Source organism: Oryzias melastigma, linkage group LG10 (assembly GCF_002922805.2).
Source record: "Oryzias melastigma strain HK-1 linkage group LG10, ASM292280v2, whole genome shotgun sequence".
Taxonomy (NCBI): Eukaryota; Metazoa; Chordata; class Actinopteri; order Beloniformes; family Adrianichthyidae; genus Oryzias; species Oryzias melastigma.
In genome coordinates this window covers 3,118,001-3,124,947 of record NC_050521.1, presented here as the reverse complement: position 1 = coordinate 3,124,947, position 6,947 = coordinate 3,118,001, and the positions used below count along the sequence as shown (strand labels likewise).

The 6,947-nt window shown below is 36.5% G+C and overlaps 1 long non-coding RNA gene across 1 annotated transcript; it reads right to left on the bottom strand.

The window, feature by feature from the left end:
- Positions 1 to 293: 293 nt before the first annotated feature.
- Positions 294 to 4,515, bottom strand: LOC118599294. The gene is made up of 3 exons (XR_004948596.1): positions 3,811 to 4,515; positions 2,122 to 2,322; positions 294 to 2,050 (listed from the first exon to the last, which is right to left on the bottom strand). It is a non-coding gene; the product is annotated as an uncharacterized LOC118599294 (long non-coding RNA).
- Between the last annotated feature and the right edge of the window lie 2,432 nt (positions 4,516 to 6,947).

The following is a 6,947-nucleotide window of genomic DNA, read 5'->3' as shown; positions in this document are numbered from 1 at the left end:
TAGAATTTTTCTTTCATTTCACAAATTAAAAAAATTTACCGGAGCACTGTGATTCCTGTTCTTACATTTTTTTCCCGTTCCTTTCTAAAATTAATATTTTTTCTCTTCAGATCAGGCATCAGATATCCAAAGAAGAGCTAGAAAATGTTTTGTCACTGAGAACCACCTTCACAGAAGCAACATCAATTCTCTCTGTCTCAAGGACTACATTCTACAAATTACTTAAAGACTACAACATCCCAGCTTCAAAATATGTCAGCATTAGTGACGAACACTTGGATCTTACAGTGTCCCAAATAAAAACAGAACATCCAAATATATTTTGAAATAAATATCAGTCAACACAGACAGGAATATGGTATGGAATAAATAAACTAGAGCCTTAAATAACTTGTAATTTGCTCCCCATATAAATACATCTGTCAAAATTATACAAATTAGAAATATGAATTATGCTGCACAAAAAAACTTGGAAACAAACATAACTAAATAATTCAGATTTCTTTACCCTTGAGTCATTTTCTCAGATGGATGCCTAGAGGTTTTTTTTTTATGGTCTGTGCAACAAGTTAGTTTGTTTGATGTGAGGTCCGGTGTTGTAGCAACTACATCAAAAATCCAAAGTCGCTGAGAGACTGACGCTGGGTTCGGTTATTGTGTGACGCGCTTAACAAGAAAGGACTTGAATTGGGTCATGCTTTGAGCCTTTTATTTTAATGACAAAAAAACAATTTAAACAACTTAGAATGGCTCTGGTTTATTGTGAGAAAAAGTAAAATTAACAAAAATGGGCAAAATAAAGTGGTCAACAAAAAATGTGGCAACCCAGCTCACCCTCTCCCTTCTACCTTACAGGTGCAAAATCAACAGGTGAGTTATAACAACAAAAAATGTCTCTACCCACAAACATGTGATGCACCAGGTGATAACCTGCTCAATATGGCTGCAAACAATACTATAATAAATCAAAACAATATTCATTCATTTTTACATAAAAAAACAGTTTGATTCATTGCTACTACAGGTGTTGTGGAGATTCTCTGGATAGACTGCAGAAGCTCAGAGACAACTCGTGTGCCGTTTTGCCCATTTTAATCCCTAAGTAGAGCGGCTCACACACGTGCTACCAAACAAGCCCAAGGTTGATGACTCATGTACCGGACTATTGGCTGCATATGCAATTTTGAAAAAAGTTGAGGATTTAAAGTGCGCCTTATAGTGCAAAAAATATGGTACATGGACAGTGATGTATATAATGTCTACAATGTATATATAAAAAAAATAAAGCATTATATTATAAGCATCTGCCGAGTAAACAGAAGGCCCACAAGTTACCCAGTTTACATAGGATTGTGGAATTGAGGCTGTGCTCATCCTTTTTCACTTTACAACCTGTGCTACAATTGTAAATGAAGCACTTAAAATACATCGATTTTTCTGATAAAATATTTTTTTCACACAAATTTTATATCAATACCGCCAAAGTCCTACTAGGTCACATTAGCGTACTGCAATGCAGCTGATGCACTGCATTATGGGACCTATGGTTAATTTGTTACCTATATTAAATTGCCTAATGCTGGGCCATTGATAATATGAAATGATCTTGCAGGCCAGATATGAGGGAACATGTGGCCTGCAGGCATTGACTTTGACACGTGAGCTAATGTGTCAAACTAATTAGCTCAATATTTTTATCGTATTGTGTCATCAAATTAGATTCATGATTGTCATTAAATTTTATCAGTAGAAAATAAGTAAAAAAAAGATATATATGTATATATTTGTTTATTTATTTATTAATTATCATATCCTGCATTTTTCTTTCTTCCCAATGTAACCCACAACAGAAATATTTACTTTCAATGCAGTGCAGAAATTCCCTGAATTTCACCACCATTAACTCTTCCTTGATTCTTCTGTTGCTACCCAGTACAGAGTAGCTGGGCTTCAGAAGACCAGCGACACAATCAGCTGTAAGGGTTGTGTCTTCTTTTGGCATGTCCAACAGCACACGCATGCTGGGCTTCTCCCTCAGAAGTGACAAAAACTGCAGAAAAAAAGTGTAAAGTTTATTCAATGTCTTTGTCGAATACAGAGATGATTATGTTTTGTTCTTACTCCATAGTAGGCCAATCCATCAATTAGCTGATCAAGACAGCTTTGCCGGGTCAATATGCCATGGTACAGTGCAGCATTCCTTACAAATACTTCTCTGTTATCCATGGTGACTGTGAGAGGAAGACCTTCTACTTCAAAACGCCACGAACCACAACTGTTGATTGCATTCTCCAACTCTATTTGTGTTGTTGCTTCTTTAATCTATAAAAAGGGAATAGAAGATTGACACACTTACTCCTCTCAAGCCTCTAAGTATAATCAAATAATACGAGCTGAAAGTCACTCTGTTTATTGTATATTTTGTGTTGGGTTGTCCTAGTATAAAGAAACTGTCCATGGATTAAAAGGTCAAGAAATGCCAGAGTCAAAATGGTCTCAAAACAATCAAGACTACACCATTTTTTATATCTGTCAATTTTATAAGATTAATTTCATTTTTCTACATTTTACTGAAAATAAATTTGGCATGTTAAGTGTGTTAATATAAAAATGTATGTAATTAATAGCTGTATCAAACGTAGTGTAATTGAATAAGCCAAAATCTGCATCATACTGAATGACCATAAGCCAATAGAAATCCTTTATCTTCACCCATACTTAATTAGTGATCCTTTATTTTATTTACCCCGATTTTCTTTTGAATTGGATCATCCTTTATATGTAAATGTAACAGTTTAATTAATTGTTAATGTAGTCAGTGTTGGTATAAAAAGTTGTTGTATTCATCCTGACTTCATATTTCTTTTCCACAGTTAAATGTTTAAAATTAAACAATTTTAAATCTTATTTAAAAAAAAAAAAAAACTTTTTTCTTTAAAAATCAATGGTGAAAAACAATCCAGACCAACATTGCCAACCCTGTGCGACGATGTGATTACCCCCCTATAAAAGTGTAAATCACTGGTTCATCACATCCAAATTACATTTTTATCTACACTAGTTCAAAATAAAGACATCACTTAAATGTGGGAAGTCAACTAACTTGCATAGCAAATTTTGAGCAACAATAAAATTTGTCATTGGAGGAATCCCTCATCAGTATAAAGACGGTGTCATCTGGACCCCAAACATAGCAGACCAATAATGAAAAAGGGGAACAGTGGTGAACCAGGGGTGGATAACAAATCAAAATGATCCCAATATCTCTACCAAGTTATAAAAGACTACAACATCCAAAGACCCTCAGCACTCTATATTTTCATCTTAAGTAAGAGATAATAATGTGACCGTATAAGAAGGCAAGGTAAATATTGCCTGAAAGTAAGCATTCCAAGATGAAAACAACTGCTGAGCAAAAAGAAAACTAAATCTCATCTCATTTAGTCAATAAATTGCTTTTATGATCATTAGGACTTTTTATGAAAATCCTCTGTAGGCTGATGAGACACAAGCAGAACTATATGGAAAGTGTGTCGTGTTCTGTAGTTTAAAATATAAAAACATAATGCCTACACTTACATACTATATTGTAGTGGTGGTGTGATCATACGATATTAACATTTTGTTTGATCATTTTAATTATTCAAGTGTGACTAAAATGCCAATAAATCAGTTTTTTTTAAACCACTACTGTATTTTTAACATAAGTTTGACAGAAAATACATTATAGTTGTTATCAAAATAGCCCAAATTTATGTATAGCAAAGGACACTGTGAGGCACAGGGAAAAGGTGACAACATCTGTAATACCTTTGTAAGATTCTCCCTCAGTTCAGGATCACCTATATCATCAGGGTTAACATCCACTTGAAGAATGTTGCCAGACACAATGTAATCCACAACGTGTGGTGACAGAAAGGAAGGAGGTTCACCTCCTTGCACAATAATTGTGGACATCATTTGACCAATGGTTCGATAAACACCACTCTGAAGGTACTGAATGTTTAGCCTTGGAGAGAATCCATGTGGAGTACCTGAAAGACATACATTTAAAAGTCAACTGTGAATAATCCCCTTTAAAGCACCTTTTACCAAAAAAATAAAAAATAAAACATTTGGAGCAAAGTGATAGGTAGAACCCAGCTGAAAAGAGCCAAGACTGCTGAACTGTTACAATCAGATGAGGCAATTTCCCTTTTCTCTCAAGTGAATACAAGTTTAATATCAATTTGATGGATTTAAATTAAGAAGTCAAACTAATGATATACTGTATTTTCACGACCATGGGGCGCACTGGGTTATAGGGTGCAGTTTAAGTTACTGGTACTTTTTTTTGTATTTAACAAATACATAGGGTGTACTTGACCATAGGGCGACATGGTTAAACTAGGGTTGGTCACTGAAGTTTGATTCCAAGCAGAAACAGTTTTGATTTAAGCGACTCTACCAAAACCAAAAGAAAGCTGCTGCAAACGGTGCAGCATTTCATTGAAGGTCTATTGGTTTTTAGACATGTCAATCATTTCTACTTTCTTCAGTTCTGTGAAGTTTCGGCCAATCCCTTCACTTTTATAAAGCATCTATTGAGGCCAATCAGGAACTCAACTTTTGCGTCTTATGTTCGTGAAAACATGGTAGTCACGTTATGCTGAGTAAAGTGATGTAAACCTTTCATTTGTTGATAAGTTAATACGTTTATTATGGTTTTCAGTTTTATGAGAACCCAAATTTAGAATTTCAAAGTTTTTATTGTGTGGAAAGAGTCATGTTCTTGGCCGAAAGGGTCTGACAATAACCAGCCAACTAGTCCGAAACACAGCAAAGGGTTCTTGTTATTGAACCTGTAATTCTGTTAATTAATAATTTTGGAATGTGGTTATCCTAGCAGGAAGGGATAGTGCTAAATTGAAGAAGTTGATCTGCTGTGACAACCTCTAAGGCCAAAACTAAATATACATATATATTTTTTTTCATCAGGGAAGAATTATTTCTGCTTGTAGCCCAACACAATTACCTTCAAAGGCCCCACTATCGTCGTAGATGGCTTTGTCAAGCAAACGGAAAAACTCCCTTCTGGGACTCCCAAGATCAGCTGCATCTTCAGCCTCATGCTCATCACTGGCAAATGTCACGTAGAGCATGTCGGAGCTCTCTGCAAACCTAAATCTTTTGAACTTATGGAATGCTGTTGACCAGACGTTGGCTCAACTAATTTGGATTGGCCGTGTTCCCGGCGTTATGACTCTCTCACTCTGTGCGAGAAGACCAGAAATTTCTTCCCTGCTCAGATTGTCACAAGACCTACATTGAAAATATAAAAACAAAAATGTAATTTTTAACCAACTATACAGCTTCACACAAGAACAAAATTAATTTACATTTTCACTCAGCTCACTAAACCATCCAACCCCCTGACACAAAAGTAGAATAACTGGTTTAATCAAAGTTAACCACAAGAACCTTTAGTAAACCTTGTTTTATCCCTTAAGAACTAAACAATTCAAAAACAAGCTTACCTCAGGATAGAAACAGCACTGGGTCCATTAGATTATTCTGAGAGGCTACGCTGAATTGCTTCTTCTAAAGCTTCATCTACTTCTAGATCAGGTGTGTCAAAAACTCAAGTCCTCGAGGGCCGACGTCCTGCTGGTTTTCCAGAAATCCTGCCTCATCTGCTGCTGATTTCCTGGATCAGGTGTGTTTTTCCAATAAGGAGCTTCAAAGGCAGGTTGGTTGGAAAACATGTAGGATACCGGCCCTCCAGGCCTGGAGTTTGACACCTGTGTTCTAGATGAACAGGCCTAATGATATAATTTAGATCACTATTAGTAAAAATTAAACTTTGAACAATATGCTTATTGTTAAACGCAGCTTACAATGAAATAAATGTGTAGGAAATTCAGCACTCACACAGGGCAAATACATACATTAAAAAGAAGCATTTTCAACAGTTAGATCTTACACAAATTCTGCAAGGTTATACTGAAACAAATGTCTCCTGTCTTCTGGCTGTCCCTCATCTGAACCCTCGTGAGAGATGATGTCCTCAAGTCTGGTCTCACTTTCCCTCTGTGAAGTAGAACCTGCTCCATATATATGCACAGAAGGAAAAAAAAAAAAAAAAGCACGAACATTTATGTCTGTAATCTGAACCCAATGCGTTTAAGATTCTGAATGCTATCAGTTAAAAAATCCTCTTTTTCAACATGAATCATTTATTTGTGAATTGATTTTAATTGTTACCATCTTCATAGGTGAATGTTTGCCATTTTGGATTTGTGTGGTGATACACTTTACAAAGCTGTACAGTAAAACTTTGCATTACACTTCATAAGATGTTTAACAGAGATATAGACACTACCCAGTGAACATTTCAATGTGGGCCCCATATTGTATACCTTTGGCCTGAATTGGTGTGCCCCAGATGGGTTTGTCTGCAGGTTTCCATGATGGCTCCATCTGGGTTTGCCCACACTGGCTTGAGTGGGCAGCTTGTTAGCTCGCTATGCTGCCCAACGGCAGAAAGATAAGCAAGGGAGGGTGGGGGTTACGTACCGAGCGGCTGGGTGCTCCGGCAGAGGGGGCTGTGCCAGCGGATCTTGACTGTGTGGCTGTGCCCTGAGAAGAAGCCTATTTACAAAAAAGAAAGAAATAATATAGAAGTTATGAGGCTCCCCATTACACTGCTAATAATAAATTCTGAACATTCTACTCCATGAGTCATATAATACGGTAAACTGATTCTACACTCTTCCGAATTGGTCTAGCTAGGAAATAACCTAGCTAACTACTAACTACGTGAATGCGCCGTAAACTTACCGCTGCTTGTGGTTCTGTGGTGGTTGATTGTGTGGCAGATTGCATCTGTGTCTTGAACGGTAAAATTTGAGAACGTTGCTTCTGTTGGCTTCAGGGACATGTGTCCATTTGGTAGGATTTCTTTGTTT